This window comes from Gopherus flavomarginatus, chromosome 3 (assembly GCF_025201925.1).
Source record: "Gopherus flavomarginatus isolate rGopFla2 chromosome 3, rGopFla2.mat.asm, whole genome shotgun sequence".
Taxonomy (NCBI): Eukaryota; Metazoa; Chordata; order Testudines; family Testudinidae; genus Gopherus; species Gopherus flavomarginatus.
Window position 1 is genome coordinate 79580060 of NC_066619.1, and position 17260 is coordinate 79597319.

General features: G+C 41.8%; 1 protein-coding gene and 1 long non-coding RNA gene across 8 annotated transcripts in view; one reads left to right on the forward strand and one right to left on the reverse strand.

The window, feature by feature from the left end:
- ZNF608 (zinc finger protein 608) overlaps window positions 1–17260 on the reverse strand; it is a 109770-nt gene that overhangs the window by 11318 nt on the left and 81192 nt on the right. The window lies entirely within an intron of this gene.
- On the forward strand, window positions 1227–8948 carry LOC127047616 (uncharacterized). 2 transcript variants are annotated; one of them, XR_007773412.1, is made up of 3 exons: window positions 1227–1299; window positions 6424–6516; window positions 8458–8948. It is a non-coding gene; the product is annotated as an uncharacterized LOC127047616 (long non-coding RNA). The 2 variants fall into 2 exon arrangements; XR_007773411.1 differs by having other exon boundaries at window positions 1227–1295.

Here is a 17260-nt window from a genome sequence, read left to right on the forward strand (position 1 = left end):
AGATACTGTAGATAAACATAAGGTAATATTCTGAATCAGTTATCATTTCTCTTCAGAATGCATGATGAAAAGATGAATTTCACCTAGGCAGAAGAAGAAGCATGGTGCAAAATGTTAGCAGTTTCACAAAAATTCATTCTAAAGAACTAAATATTTAACGAAAACTACACACACGAATCTTATGGTTTGTATTTCTCTACACTCTCCTTGTTCTAGCTAGCTCTAGCTTTCCTACAATGGAAATAATAATGGCACTGTGCCAAATATGTTTCCAGCCTGTCTGCTTGCTTTGTGTTACCAGAGTGATTTCTAATTTTACACTAAAACTATCTCACTCTGCAGCACCAATGTAAAGTAAACATGTAACCCCCAGCTTATTTCCTTAGGGCCCTTTTAACAGCAGGAAAGTATTTGAAGTGCTGTTAGCTAAAGTACTAGGGAAGAAGGGATTTCCTTGAAAATTCTCAATAGCAGATTTGAAAATTGTTCCCCATATGGTTTTAAGTTGCTTTTATTATAACTTGACAGTAGAATACCATATATTGTGGTAACATGGTCTAAAGACAAAAAATAAATCACTCTTCAACCAAGGTTAAAAACAGGTTCCCGGGATATAAAAGATCAGGCTAAAATTCCTATTTAGACAATCAGTTAAATAATTTTTTTTTTATCATCTGTGCTTTGATACTAACAAAATGGAATAGCTGGGGACATATATTTTATCCTGACCCCCTTAAAATAAAAAAGAAACAGACACCTGACAAAGCTATTGGGGGTGGGGAAGTGATGTTTTTCTCATCGTTTGCTCTCTAGGGCATCATGTGTGGTGTCAGATACCTTTCCAGCTGCTTAAAATTCTTCAGCATGTCAGCTATATTTACAGCACTGGAATATATTTGTATTGCCAGAAGGTAACTGCATTTTAGCTTTAGATGCAACAGGCTGAATCACTGTGTTTGAAAGTCTCTGATGTAGCACAAATGTATAATTAAAATTGCTTGAAAGGAAACATGAAAGAAACAACAAGCCCTCCATTCTTAGAGTAATAAAATTAAAACCAGGAAAAGTCTGCACAGACACTTAACATTTGTCTGCAGTGAAAGGCTTTTGTTATTGTATTCCCCTAAGGGTTTCACGTTTCCAGCAAAAGCAGGCTTTGGATTGGCCAACTCCTGCTGCGAACATTACTATCTGATTGGCTGGGCTGAGCACTGCAGCACAGACCACAAAAAGCAAGTGCCTCAGATAAATGAGCTTCAAAGGGGAAAAATGATGCAACACCACAGAACGGAGCAGTAAGTAAGTGAGAGGGTGACTTGAGGGTTTGGCTACACTTGCAGGTGTGCAGTGCTGGGAGTTACAGCTGTCTTCGTACAGCTGTGTAGGGAAAGTGCTGGAGTGTGGCCACACTGACTGCACAGCTTCCTCCCCCCAAACACTGATGAGGTCCAGCAACTCACCATTGCTCCATGCTGGGGCTCATTTGGTGTGTGGAGGCATGGTCACCTGGAAAGATTCACTGATTGCACTCCACACCTGGCTGAGCAAACAGGAAGGGGATTTTTAAAATTCCCGGGGCATTTAAAGGGCAGGTCACCTGAGGCCAGGGCAGTAGAGTGCGAACTGATGAGCAAAGTGGCTGAACAGACATTCTGGGATACCTCCGAATACCTCTGGAGGCCAACACCGCTTTTGGTGGCCACACTGGCGGAGCAGTGCTGCATCACCAGCGCTGCAGTCGTTATTCCCCAGGCCGAGGTGGAGTACAACCAGCGCTGTAGCCAGGGAGATACAGGGCTGTATGTGCCTTGCAAGTGTGGACGGTGAGTGAGTTGCAGCGCTGTAAAGCCATCACCAGCACTGCAACTCTCCAGTGTAGCCAAGCCCTGAGTGAGTGAGAGCGACTGTATATGCAGAAACTCTTTTATCGGGCAGGAATAATCCCAACAATGAGAGAGGCTTGCCTAAAGTTTCTTGACTCTGTAAATCAAACACTGGTCTGTTTGCACTAACTAGGCTTGTCAATGTGACGAAAGGTTACTGTCTCCTAAACTGCGTTGTGTTTATACACTGAGACTCATGTCATTGAACTGTTTAAGATAGCATTCAAACCTATTCAAAACTGTAAGAACTGAATTTGCTCACAGGAAAACAGGATTAAGAAAAGGTTTATTTTAAAAAGAAGTCATTAACCATTAATCATCTGTGGCGCTGTTTAAGGCAGGGTAAGATTTTATAAATAATGGCCTAAATGAAGCTGATACCTCCAAATAGTAAACCATTTCAATCTGTTATCATTTATAGTAGCGTTAGCTGAGTGGTCAATAAAACCAGAACAGTATTATACTGTGACTGATAAAAACAAATAAATGAGGTAGTTTCATCTTCAGGAAGGAGGAGGAGAGAGAGTAGTTCTACCCTTTGAGAAATCTCATCCATCTACAATGGTCCTCTGCATGGGAGCTTTATACTTGCAGATTGATATTCCTCTATAAAAATATCAATTTATAACTGTGTGTCTGTAAAAACAGAACAAACATATCCAGAGTTGCTTGCATATAAATCCCTGTGTGGATTGCTCTCATATAGGGAAGTGTGCATTCAGATCACATATGCCACTAGAGCCAAATGAGAATGGCAAGTTTTGGCTTTGGGAAAATAAATGGTATAGCATTTTACTCAAGTGCTGAAATCACTTCATGTTTTGTGATCCCTGGACCTACTCAAGTGAATGGGCAAAAACTTAAAAGAAGGAAGAAAGTGCCAGTGAAGACACATGATGAAAATTAATGATTTTCACTGGAAATTTGGTTTCTGCAAACTAGAAGCTCCAAACTAAATGTCAGCTCTAAATTTCTGAACCTGGGGATACATTAAAATACTATTTCAGTGGTAAAGTTAATGCTTTCATCTAATTTTGTTCTAATGACCATAACTGTGAGTGGAAATCATAGATCTTTCCCATCTTTAAAATTCTATTATGCTATCTAGCCCATCTCTCTCTGCTACTACAGAATTGTTCCCTAAAGTACATTTTCAGTATGTTGTCCAGTCTTATTCTAAATGTACAAGGCAACTGGGCGTCTACATCTTCTCTTAGGAGATTATGCCAAAGCATTAGAACTCTTCTGTATTTTCCTCATATTCTGTCTAAATTTAACCTTAGTTAAATTAATTTTGTTACTTCTTGGTAAAACCACATGGATCATCCTAAATGATTCTTCTTCCTCTTTTATCAGAGGGGTAGCCGTGTTAGTCTGAATCTGTAAAAAGCAACAAAGAGTCTTGTGGCAATCTGTTAGTCTTTCATCTGCCACAGAACTCTTTGTTGCTTTTCTCCCTCTTTGGTGTTTATATACTTGTATACCATCATATTTCCCTGTACTTAATAATGTTAAATGTATGTAGTTTTCATATTGTGTATATATAGAATATATGTATGTTACATTTTTTTAAAAAAAGAAAAAGCACAGAGACAGGCATCAGAAGTAGGCACAAGCACAGAATATTTGAAATCAATAAGTAATTCCATAATTCTTAGAAGACATTCAAATGACCTTCCAGTATAAGAAAGTCAATACTGTATATTTAAAATAATCATGTGTCAAACAAATAGGAGTACGTTCTTTCCTTATAAATCAGTTCTACTAACATCCTACTCATTTTTGTTGGTCATTTCTAAGGCATCAATCCTTAACTTTAAGCATGTGTATAGTCCCACTTCAATGGGACTGCTCACATGCTTAACTTAACGATGTGCTTATGTTTTTTTTGCTGGAATTGGGTTTAAACTTCCTTTTAATTTGCCAATATCTTTTTGGTAACAACATGCCCAGAATAAAACAGAATGATCTAGGTCACCTCAGAGACACATCTGTAGAAAAGAAGCCTTCGCTCTTTAGGAAAGGTATAGAAGAGGATGAATTCTCATTCCTTCATGTACAGAATACAGAATCTCTTTAGCCACAGGGAAGTCCTCTAAGAATGTGCAGTGAAGGAAGCACTTTTAATCAACTAAAATTATAACAGACATGGTTTGAGTGAACAGAAGCAACATGGGATTTTAGGAATGCCTCATAAGGAGACATACAACTGGAAGGCCCACTGCAGCAAAGCACTGGAAGATGAAAATGGATGTGATCAAAACACTGGATAGCTAGGAAAAAAAGACTTGTTGAATCTAGTTAAGATGTAGTATAATTGGCTACTTTAGTCCAAATCTTTATCCTGGCACACAACTCAAGTAACAGAGCTACATAACTGGGAATTCACTGGGGACTGAGGGGGAGGGGATCTTCTTGCCAGGTTTCAGAAGCATTACATGGCCAGTAACCTCTAATCTTGCTGCATCTGAATCCACATGGAGTGTACCCGCAGATCCACTGGCTCTTCCTTTACCTCACCCACAAAACTCCCCCGTATGCTGAGAGCCCATGTGCTTTAGTGGTTACAGACTCTTGTGTGGTTCTTCACATCCTGACAGATGCTTCTTCCTGTTCAGAAGAAACTCAACTGACCGAGATGAAAAAAATGTCTGTGTGCACATCTCATGAGCCATAGCACTACTACAAATTATGCCACTCTGTGAATGCTTCCGCTAGGTATTATCAGAGAAACGGTTTGGTCTGTCTGGGAATTGTGGATGGAAAGTTAATGAAGACAAACTCTTAGAGGTGTGGCACAATATCTCACCTTAGGTGTGTGCCAAGGTATAGGAAACAACTGAAAAAAATGGTTACCTACCTTTCCATCATTGTTGTTCTTCAAGATGTGTTGCACATGTCCATTTCACTGTCAATATGTGCATACCTCGTGCACAGTTGTCGGAAATTTATCCCCTAGCAGTAACTGTCGAGACAGCACGAGTGCCGTCTGGTGCCTTGCACCATTGCAAACAGATATAAAGGGCCCTGCTGCCCCTGAACCTACTCATTTCCTTCCTACCAGAAAGACTCCAATAGAGAGGGGAAGGAGGACAGGTTGTGGAATGGACACGTGCAACGCATCTTTTAAGAACCAGTTACAGAAAGGTAGGTAACTGTTTATAGTTCTTTGAGTGATAAGCACATGTTCACTCCACTGTAGATGACTCACAAGCAGTTCAAACTGGAGATGGGTGTGAAGTCTATTTGAACAGGGATTGCAGCACCACCTGTCCAAATCTGGCATCATCTCTAGATTAATGTGAGATGTCATAGTGAAAGGTAAATGTATGGACTAATGACCAGGTTACCACTCAACAAATGTCCAAGATGGGTACACCAGCCAGAAAGGCTATGGAAGTTGCCTGTGACCTGACTGAGCGAGCCACCAGTTTGGCTGATATTGCACCTCAGGGTAATCAGTATCTTACATGCATAAAGCTGGAAATCCAGGAAGAGATCTTAGAGTGGATACTGCATGGCCCTTTACTCTTCTGAAACAGCAACGAACAGCTGAGACAAAGACTTAAAAGGCCTAGTCCGATCCAAGTAAAAAAACCAAGGTTCTTCTAACATATAAAGCATGGAACTTTTCTTTATTCAAATGAAGCTTTGGAAAGAATGTCAGTAAATAAACTGCTTGATTAATGTGAAAATTGGAAATCATTTAATTTTGGGTGAGGTTGAAGGAAAATGGTGTCCCTAAAGAAAATTGTATAGGGATGCTCCTGTACTCTCCTAACTGAGGTTACAGCAACCAAGAAAGCCACCTTCATAGACAGGTGCAACATAGAACAAGTCACTAGTGACTCAAAGGGTGAACCCATCAACCTTCGTAGAACTAAATTTAAACTCCACTGTGGAGGGTATAATCTGAGCAAACGTTTTAGAAATCTGAGGGACATGGGGGGCGGGGGGTTGAAAAAATTGATCAGTTATACACAGGAGGGGAGAAGGTTGAGTTAGTTCCATTACAGTCCATTTGGTGGCTAAATGCTAACCCTTGTTTCAGAAACAAAAAATTGTCCAAGATATAGCAAACTGGAGCCTGAACTGAAGGGATGTCTCTTAAAAAGGAACAAATGGACAATCTCTTCCATTTAGCAAGATACGTAGACTTGGCTGAAAGTGTCCTATTATTTAGAAGAACTTTCTGCATTCCCTTAAAGAAAAACTCATTCTGAGGTTGTCAGCCATGAAACTTCCACACTGTCAGGAGGTGGTCCTGAATTTTGCATGAAGGAGATAGCTGTGGAGCTCTGGTGGATGGGGCTAGTAGAGTTGAAAACTAATGCTGATGGGGCCATGCTGGGACTATTAGAATAAGGTAAACAGAATATTTCTTGACTTTAGACATAACTTTGGGAAGCAGTGGAACTGGAGAGAAAGCATACAGCAGACCTTTTGACCAGGGTAGGAGGAAAGCATCTGTCAGTGAACCTGGGCTGTGATCCCCTTGCGAACAAAAAATAACATTTTTGTTTGCTATTGTTGCAAACAGGTCCACTTGGGAAGTTCCTCACCACTGGAAAATGGATGTGAACACATCTGGATGAAGAGACCACTTGTGGTGACCTGTGAATGACCTGATCAGGTGGTCTACGTTGTCTACAAATTTTGCCCCTTGATATGCGGAAAGAACTCCACACAAGTTAAACAGATGGCCCAAAGGGAATTCACTGGGGACTGAAGGGGAAGGGATCTTCTTGCCAGGTTTCAGAAGCATTACATGGCCAGTAACCTCTGATATTCATATGGAGACACAGATCCTGAGGCGACCAAAGGCCATGAGTCTGAAGGGAGCCCTCAACCTAGATCTGATGCATCTGTGACTAGAATGAGTGACTGTTCTTGATGGTGAAAGGTATCTCCCTCACAAAATGTGCAGGTTCTAACCACCAGTCCTGGGAGGATAAGACTCGCGCAGGTACTTGAACCACCATATCCATATGATGATGGGCCTGCGACTACACCAAGGCCAGCCAACCATGTCCTTCTCTGGGTTGTAGCCTAGCATGCTACACCACACAAGTGCATGCCGCTACCATGTGTCCTAGAATTTTGAGACAATTCCAAAACTACAGTGACAGGGTGCACTTCTAGCTCTACAGCAGTGACCTGCATTGTTTGGAATCTCTGTTCTGGCAGCAAAGCCCCAGCCTTTGTAGACTCCAGAGCTGCCCTAATAAATTCTGTTCTTTGAAAGGCATGAGGATAGATTTCTTTGTATTGATTAGGAGCCCCCCAGAGAGTGTCAAAAGTGGACTGAATAGTGGCTAGGGTTGAAGAGTACAAGAGACCTGGCGCAGCCTCTCAGTAGCCAGTCATCTAAGTAGGGGAACACATGGACACGCAACTTTTGCAGGAATGCCACTACTACAGCCACGCATTTTGTGAATAGGCTAGGGCAGAAATTGGCAACCTTTGGCATGCGGGCCATCAGGGAAATCTGCTGGCGGGCCAGGACGGTTTGTTTACCTGCAGTGTACACAGGTTTGGCCAATCGCAGCTCCCATTGGCCGTAGTTTGCCGTTCCAGGCCAATGGGGGCTGTGGGAAGCGGCGTGGGCCGACGGATGTGTTGGCCGCCGCAAGGCAATATTGCAAATTGGTTGTGGAATATGTTGATCACAAATCTGAGAAACTTTCTGTCAATCTCCATGTGAGAGAAGCATTCCTTTAAGTTAAGAGCAATGTACCAGTCCCCAGGATCTAAGGAAGGGGTAATAGACATGTGTGCCAAAGGCAGCATGCGAGCTGATTTTCAGTGGCCACACTGCCTGGGTCCTGGCAACCAGTCCGGGGGGGCTCTGCATTTTAATTTAATTTTAAATGAAGTTTCTTAAACATTTTAAAAACCTTATTTACTTTACATACAACAATAGTTTAGTTATATATTATAGACCTATAGAAAAAGACCTTCAAAAATGTTAAAATGTATTACTGGCACACAAAAACTTAAATTAGAGTGAATAAATGAAGACCCAGCACACCACTTCTGAAAGGCTGCTGACCTCTGCACTGGAGTAATCATACAACCTTTTGTTTTCCTTGTTTAGCTGCCTTAGATCTAAAATAGGTCTCAGAGCGCTCCTCCCTTCTCCCCCCGCCAACGATGCTTTGCCTTCATCAGAATTCAGAAGTAATAGGAATAAAATCCCTTCTACTGAATGAAATGGGAGCTTCTTGTATGGCCCCCATGAGGAGGCGAGACTGGACCTCCTGATGAAGGATGCTTTCATGAGAGTGATCCCTGAAGACAGGGAAGAAGGTAGAAGGGTGTATTCCAGTTCCACCATGCTTAAGACTTAATGACCCGTGGCAATGCGGGTCAGAACACTTAGGAAGTGGGATACATAATTGGCAAAAATTGGGGTGGTAAGAGATGGTTCTCTGGTGAGTGGTAGACTGCTCTCAATCAACAGGTCAAAATGCTTATTTAGAGAGGACCCAGCTTGCCTAGAAGAACTGGTAGCTGCAGAAGACGAGGAAGGAGGAGGATGCCTCTTGTAACTTCTGCTCCTTTTTTTGAACAGGTCTTGGGAATGAGGAATGAAGGACTGAAACCATTGAGACTGCTGTGGGAGGAACAGCTTTCTTTTTGCCGCTGGTGTATAGATCTCCAGAGACTTAAGGGTCTCCCTTGAATCCTTAAGACTATGAAGCCTCTCATTGGTCTTATTGGAAAAGAGAAAGAGACCTTCAAATGGGAGGGTTTGGATGGTTTGTTGCTCCTGTGGGGGAAGACCTGATGACTACAGCCAAGATGAACATCACGTAATGATGGAGAAAGCCATAGCTCGAGCCACAGAGTCCGCTGCATCCAGGCTTGCTTGCAATGATGTTTCGGAAATTAATTTCCCCATCTCCCCCATAGCACTGAACTCCTGCTTTACCTCATCGGGGCCTTGTCTTTGAACTTCACGATACTATCCCACAAGCTGAAATCGTAGAGACCCAGCAGAGCCTCTGGGTTCATGATTCAACTATAAAATTCCTCTGAAATAAAGCTTTCCACTTTATCAAATGGATCTCCCTTGTTTGTTTACACAGACCATTGCTGCCATTGTCTATGAATACCAACAAATTTTGCCCCTTGATATGCAGAAGGAACTCCACCCAAGCTAAACAGATGGTTCAGTGCTTCCTTGACATTTATAATGGAGACAGAGATCCTGAGGCAATCAAGGTCTAGCTTTTTTGCTTCTTTCCTTTTCTTTTCTTTTCAGGGTAGAGGCCTGGTATCTCTACTTCTCTTTCTGTTAGCAACAGCAACTACCAGGGACCCTGGATGACGTTGGTTATAGACGCAGTGCTCAAATCCCTTTTCTGTCCTTTTAGCAGTGGGAGGCAGGGAAGATGGGGTTCGCCATAAAACCTTGACAGGTTCCAGCTTAGCCTCATTAATAGGGAAGGCTACCCTAAACAGTCCTGCAGAGGCTAAAATGTCCATGGGCCTGAATGACCTTTGCTGCACCTCATATGGGTGGAAATACAGAGCAGCAGCCACCTCCTCAACAAGTCTTGATGAGCTCTGAAATCATTAAGTGGAGGAAAAGCAGACTCAGTTACTACCACCTCATCAGGCCATGAAGAAGAAGAGGTTAAGGGTTGTTGAAGAGGTCCCTACTTCAGTTCCTCCACAAGAGCGTCCCGAGCACACGGTTCCCACTGTCCGACACCAGTCTTGGGGGAAGGAAGACGGTGACCTTGCTGCAGATGATCCCTGCATCTAGCCAGTATTGAAGGATGGAAAGGGAGCAGAGAGAGTCTAGAACAGAGGTGGGCAAACTATGGCCCACGGGCCACATCTGGCCCACAGAACTGTCTTGCCTGGCCCTGGAGCACCTAGGCCGGGGAGGCTACCCCTTGCCCCTCCCCTGCTATCCCCTTTCCCCTTCAGCCTCAGGTTGCTGTGCCACCAGTGCTCTGTGCAGAAGGGTTGTGAGCTCCTGCCGGGCAGCAGGGCTGCGAGAGTTGCCAGAAGTAGTGTATTAAATTGCTCCCCATCGGAATGTGCTACTTATGGAGCACAAGGACTGGCAGCCGTAAGTAGTACATTCCTATGGGGATCAATTTAATACACTACACCCGGGTAGGGAAGGCTGTGCCTCTCCAAAAAGCCTGGCCCCCTCCCCTTATCTGCCTCCTCCCACTTCCCGCCCCAACTGCCCCCCTCAGAATCCCTGAACCATCCAATCCCCCTGGCTCCTTGTCCTGACTGCCTCCTCCTGGGACCCCCCACTCCTAACCGCCCTCCCAGGACCCCATTCCCTATCCAACCCCCCTGCTCCCTGTCCCCTGACTGCCCTGACCCCTATCCACACCCCTGCCCCTGACAGGCCCCCCCGGGATTCCCATGCCTATCCAAATGCCCTGTTCCTTGTCCCAACTGCCTCCCTGAAACCCCCTGCCCCTTATCCAAACCACTCCCGCTCCCCACCCCCTTACCATGCCACTCAGAGCACTAGGAGTGGCAGCCATAAGTAAGTAGCACATTCCTACAGGGAGCAATTTAATACATTACACCAGCCCTCCACACAGTTTCAGAACCCTGATGTGGCCCTCAGGTCAAAAAGTTTGCCCACTTCTAGTCTAGAATGTGGAGGGAAGCCCAAAGGGGACCAAAAGAGCCACTGATTCAGAAGCAGGACCCAGCTACGTGTAAGGCCTTGGCTTATACAGTGCCAAGGCTGGTACCACAATGGGCAGGCACCCTACTGGGGCTGCTGGGTATGCTCAGGTCGAGACTCATATGACCTGACCTTACAGTCTGATAAGGAGTCCGCTTTCTCAGATCTCAGTGGAGCTGACCCCATCAGTACCGGGGAGACCAGCTCTGAGTCTGGAGATGGGGGTACCAACAAAATCATTGCTGGCTTCCCTCTAAATGGAATCCTACGTAGAGAGCTACTACTGTAGAAGCCACTGGTTCCGAACAGTGCTCTGGGGCTGGAGCTGGGACTGCAGAAGCATAGGCTTCCAATCCCAGTAACGAGTGAGATTCCTGAACATCAGGGGAAGCTGGCATTGATGGGTTACTCAACTCTCTAGCTACCACAAAAGTCTTAGGTGTAGATGGCACCGGAAAGGGCTCCTGAGTCTGCAGTTCTGAAAGATATGCCAGTCCTTTCGGGATTGATCTCAATGGACAATTATGATGCTCCAGATTCAGCAATCCCTCCTGGTTTATGGACTGTGTCAGGGGGTGACTCTTCTTTGAGCGCACCTCTGAGTCCTTGCCTCCGCTTAGTGCCTTCACTGTAGAGTTTGAAGGCTGCGGTACAGAGCCTTTGGGAGATTTATATGTCTTTTCTTAGGTACCGGCAACAAGGATCTGCCTGTGGACTCAGAAAAGGGGAAGCATTCCTAACTGATTCAGCTGTTCTCAGTACCCGTTCTGAGCAGGAAAGTTCTGGCGTCAGGTGAAGTGCAGACTTCAATAGCAAGTACTTGAGTCTGGCAGCCCTGTCCTTTTTTTTATTGGGGTTTGAATCCCCTAAAAATGTGACATGTCACTCACATGTGCCTAGGGTGACCAGATGTCCCGATTTTATAGGAGAGTCCCGATTTTTGGGTCTTTTTTTTAATATAGGCTTCTATTTCCCCTCCGAGTCTCGATTTTTCACACTTGCTGTCTGGTCACTCTACATATGCCTCTCACAGACACTCAAGGCAGCTAGAGTGTGGGTCGCTCACTGGAATAAATTTATTACATGACTGACAGGCCTTGAAGCCAGGAGAATAAGGCATTAGTCTGGTACAGAGCCCGGTATCCAACCAGGAACCCCACTTTAGAAAATTACTACTCTAAGCTTCTTTTTATCTCTAAATATAGACAAAACACACTACACTAGACTATATACTATAAACACTACTAGAGGGAAGCTTTACAGACACAAAGATCAGTGCTCCAACAATTATCACTGGCAGTAGGTAGGAAATGAGGCATGGCTCTTCATACCTGGGCACTCATACTGCCCCGTCAGGTACTGCTTAGGGGAAAAAGTCTGATAAATGTGCACAAGGCAGGTGCGCACACACCTTCAGCGGAATGGACATGCAATCACTCAAAGAAGGAGGATTATTTTTTCTATTCATTATACTATCCCTCTTCAGCCCATTTCTTTAGCATTATTTCAACAGGAGGCACAACAGGAAAATATTTTGAGGAAACCAGGGGTACCATGCTATCTGCACATTGTTATTCCTTCCACGGGAAGGACAAAACTGCTCAAAAATATCAAGGGAAAATTAGTGTTCTATTCAAGGAGGGAGAAAAACTCAGACATTTATAGTGCAATTTTATCACAGAAAACATTTAGATTATAAATAGATTATTCTCTCTTCAGGGAACTTGTGCTTTAAACGTACTTAGTTGTAAAGTGCCTAGCACATTTTTGATGCAGTCGTACCAAAAAAAAAAAAAAAAAAAATGTGATTAGGTTAAATAAAAATACCCCTTCCAACCTAGTGTAGATGGACTACTAATTCCACGTATTATGGTTTGAGCACAGTTTATAAGGTATGTATGTAATAGCAAACAACATAACCCCAAAATAGGAGCATACATTCTCTTTACAATTTGGATATATTATTCTAATTCAAGGTAACAAGGACATTCACAATTAGGATACTTCTGTAACAAGCAATATGCTGGATACCAAGCAGTGTCAAGCACACAGAAATCAAAACAGCCAATTGTAAGAAACAATCTTTTTCAATATTTCAGACGCTGACACTCCTGCTGCTGTAGATTTCGTTTTTTATTGCAAAGTGGACACAAGTAACCAGTTCTCCAAGAAAGAAAGTGTATTACACCTTTAGATTCTCAAAAACAATCCAATAGAATGAGATAGGATCATGTTACCTAAGCTGGTCAATATTTTTTTTTGCGCCAACATCCATTGACCGGTTAGTCAATAGCTCAGTCAAGTTCTTACAAATAGGCCTTAATGTAAGCGTAAGAGATGGCAAAGAATAGTTAGGTGCTCTCCCAAAGACCAATGAAGTCTATGGAATCCTTTTCATTGATTTCAGGGGGCTCTGGATCAGGCCTTTAGCAGTGGCACAAGATCTTATATGAGACACATTTATTTTTATTTCAAATTTGCTGCATCATTCTGAGGGCTTTTCACTGCTCTTCAGCTTCACAGCCACATTGTAGGAAGTGATAATTATGGCAAAAATAAAGCTAAACCAGCTGTGAAAACAGAATATCCATAAATATCCCCAACAACACAACAAGGTGTTCCCAACAATATTTTGGGATAGTATTAGTCAATTTAGTGCATATGAAGGGTAGAAACTGTAAGCATGTACTGGAGTTTTGTTATTGTATGAAAGTATGGCATGAAAAGTGAAAATTTAAAATACAGTCACTTCATCAGCAAGTATAAGGAAGAAGTATTTTGTATGTTTTCATGATGTGGTGAACCCACCTCTCTTTTCCTTCCTTCTTTTCACTCATTGGAAACCAAATAGCAGGCCTGAAATTCATTGGCTACTGAATATAAATCTAGATAATAAGGTATGTAACAAAATTTTGGTGGGGAAAAAGTCTATATTATTTCAGCAGTGATTTAAAAACAAAAATCAGTAAAAGTAAATATCATAGCAGTGCTATATATGCTAAGCATTACAATACATATAACACCAAATTCTCTTAGTGTTATCTACACTGTATACAATTTAGGAGACCGGTTATAACATTAGTAAAAAGAGAGAAAGCATAAATACTGTCTACACTGTTAAACACAAGGATCTCAACTGGGCACTGAGAATCGCCACGGTAATGGTGGCAGGAAGGAAGGAGTAATTCTTCTCCCCCAGACTGTAGATTAGGAATTGGGCCACCTCAAGCCTAATACTCTGAGTAGCTTCAGAAACCCTTGCAGTCATCCCAACAGCCCTGCAGCGGAAAGGACTAGACCAGGGTAGGCAACCTATGGCACGGGTGCCGATGGCGGCAAGCAAGCTGATTTTCAGTGGCACTTACACTGCCCGGGCCCTGGCCACTGGTCTGGGGGGCTCTGCATTTTAATTTAATTTTAAATGAAGCTTCTTAAACATTTTAAAAAACCTTATTTACTTTACATACAACAATAGTTTAGTTATATATTATAGAAAAGAGACCTTCTAAAAATGTTAAAATGTGTTACTGGCACGCGAAACCTTAAATTAGAGTGAATAAACGAAGACTCAGCACACCACTTCTGAAAGGTTGCTGACCCCTGGACTAGACAATATATGTAAGGTTACGATAATACATTATTTGCTTTCATAGTTCTGTTAATAAATCATAATAAACGTAAGCCAAGATTTGTTGATGACAGTGCTCAAAACTTTGAAAATGAAGTCACTTATTTAGGTTCAGAGTTAACAATTTAGGAGCCTAACTTTAGGTCTCAATTATTGAAAATCACAACTTTATAAAATATGTCATACTTTCAAAGCACTGCACAAGTAGCCACTAAATCAATTATAATAGGAGAGCAATAAATGCTCACTGGGGATATAGATCACAGCACCTACCAGAGAAATGCAAGTTTACTTATGAGATCAACTCTAACCTATCTTCCTAAATAACTCAAGGGCTATATTATAGGGCCAAATTCTCTGCTGGTGTGAATGGATGCAGCATTGATTCCACTAGTGCTGTTTCCATTTAATTCAGCAGAGAATTTGGTCAGTAAAATGAAGTCATGAGGTTTACACAAAGATCTTCTGAATATCTTCCAGATGATTTTCCAAAGGTGAGAACCATTTTTTTCAATCAAATGCCTAAATATGGGTTAAGTGGAGTTCTGCTTGTTTAAAATATTTATCTGAATGATAGTCATGCCTAATTTCCTTGGCATGCTGGTGCACCATGGAGACTTTTCCACTTTCAGACAGTTATTGCTCACTCGAAGCCGCAGAGAAAAACTCCCAGACAGTAAGTACTGCACTTCTTTTTTTGTCATTGTGTCCCAAACAAAGTCAAATTGGAGAGATTTTTACACCAAAGCTTTTCTGATTTAGCACCTCTTGAATGTCGAGAGACCAATCGCTGGACTTCCAAATGGCATATAGCCACATTGTCACTTGATGCGCACACACAATCATACAAAATCAATTCTGAATATCTTCACTATCAGTGAATTTGTAAATTTGTACACAAATCCAATTCAGATTGGTATTTGGCCCTCTCTGATGAATATACATAACACAGATACACCTAAGATAGCCCAAATTATGGCAAACTATCAGCCATCAAATAAATTGCTGCCCAAGGATTAAACTAGCTTTATTCTACACTTGTGACCATCAAGTAAGTTCCGCTCATACCTATTTGACATAATTGTCCACAGTAACTAAAGTATTTCAAGTGTCAAAAAGTATGGGAAGGAAAGGAGAAGGAAAAGCCATAATTTAGGACACTAAGACTCATCTATGGTCTGAACATTTTATTTTCACTCATTTTGGAGGACCAATATAACTCCTGTGCTCCATAACAGTCAACTCAGATTGGCATTAAAAATTTTATACCACAGCATCATCCATCATATAACCCTCCATCTATCCATCCATGTACAACAAAAACAAAAACCCTTAAACATTTTCATATTATACTTTCAAAGCTAATTGTACACTTTTTTTCCTGTTCCATGACTTCCAAGTATTTTTTCAATAGCCTAAAAGTCACAGGAAATGTTTATAAATCTACACTGAAAAGTGAATTTGTCTTATAGTGATCCAGAAACTCTATATTTTTTGCTAGTTTTATCACGTAATACATGTAACACCACTTAAGAATCTCACCAGCTACAACAGGTACATATATTGCAGAAACCAAGTTCAACAAGTTTGGAACTGTAATGATTGTCAGGTGACAGAAAATGCAAGATGGGGGATTTTTATTTATTTAGTTTTTCCCCAGAGAGCCCTACTGCTGGGTTCAATGTTTGAAGAGTCACTTTACTCACAACATGTAATCAAACCATCTGGAACACGGATCTGTGATTAGTCACCCTGAACATTGGGATTTATCTGAACAAATGTACAGCAATGGAGCAGAGGAGATAGGGCAGCATTAACAAAGAGAACTGTAATGAAACACTTTATGCCTTCGTGTGCTGCTGCTATAGTCATAAACCTTTGAAATACATCACTCTAGTGCTAATGTACTACTTTATGAAAGCACAGTGATCTTAAAGATTAAAGGTCTGAAGAAGGACTAAACATTTCTGGTTTAGATAGTGTTGCCTTGTCGATGGCTAGGGTAGGTTGGCATTATTCTATTCACGTTAATTTATAGCCTCATCAACAAGGTACCAGACTCAATTCATTTTCATGTGATTTCCAGTAGGTTTTGAATAATGTCAGTTTACATTTGCCAGGTGTTTAATCCAAATACTGTGCCTTTATTTCTCCCTTAACTGTGAAGTCATCACCACAAGTTACTTGAAACAACAAGCATCTTGACTTGAAATGATTTGTTATTCATTTGGCTAGTTGCAACATTTACACAACAAAGATTATTTCTTGTAGCAATTGTTTCTGGCCATCAAGAAGACAACCTTTTTATCCCACGTAAAAAACCGCACAAAAACCTAAAGATTACTCCCAAAGCATACAGAACAAGCATTGAAAACCATAACTGAAGAAAGCCCGTTTCCCCATGGGCCCGCATGCTTTAATTCACAAAAGAACACACAGCCACTTCCATCACTGTCACATCCCCTGCAGCCTTTGTTCTGAAGCCTGATGAGCTGTATTGATTTGGGAAAATCGTTGAGCTTCTTGGAAAACTAGACTCTAGCTTATTCACCACCATCTATTTCTTTCTCATGAAGACAGTTGGTCAATATTCAGTTGACTGGTCAGCCAAAAGAAGCTCTTGCTGCTTTTCTTTTTCTTGCCTCCCTAGTAACATTATCCTTTCCCAGCTCTAGAATAAAATACAACAGCATGTTAGAAAGGCTTGTTGCTAAGGGTGATATGAAATGGTAATGTCTGTGTGCACAAAGCAACCACCTAAATGCTAATGTTAGTGTAGTTTTAGAAGCTAGTACAGTGTAAAAGCCAAACCCTAGTATACCTTATTGACTTTTCTGTATTATATTTTCACTGTAGGTTTCCGTTAAATAATTTTTAAAATATGCCTTGCTTAAAGTATAAGTGAACTCTATTATTCTATTTCCACCATCTACATGTGAGTAGATAACTGATAATGCAGAAATTCCTAATTAATTGAGGGCAAAATCCTGCATTCTTTTCTTAGGCAGCAAAAGACTTAATGAAGAGTGAGAGTCACCCGCAACAGGCACTGCAGATTGGCCCCAAATGACTGGTAGA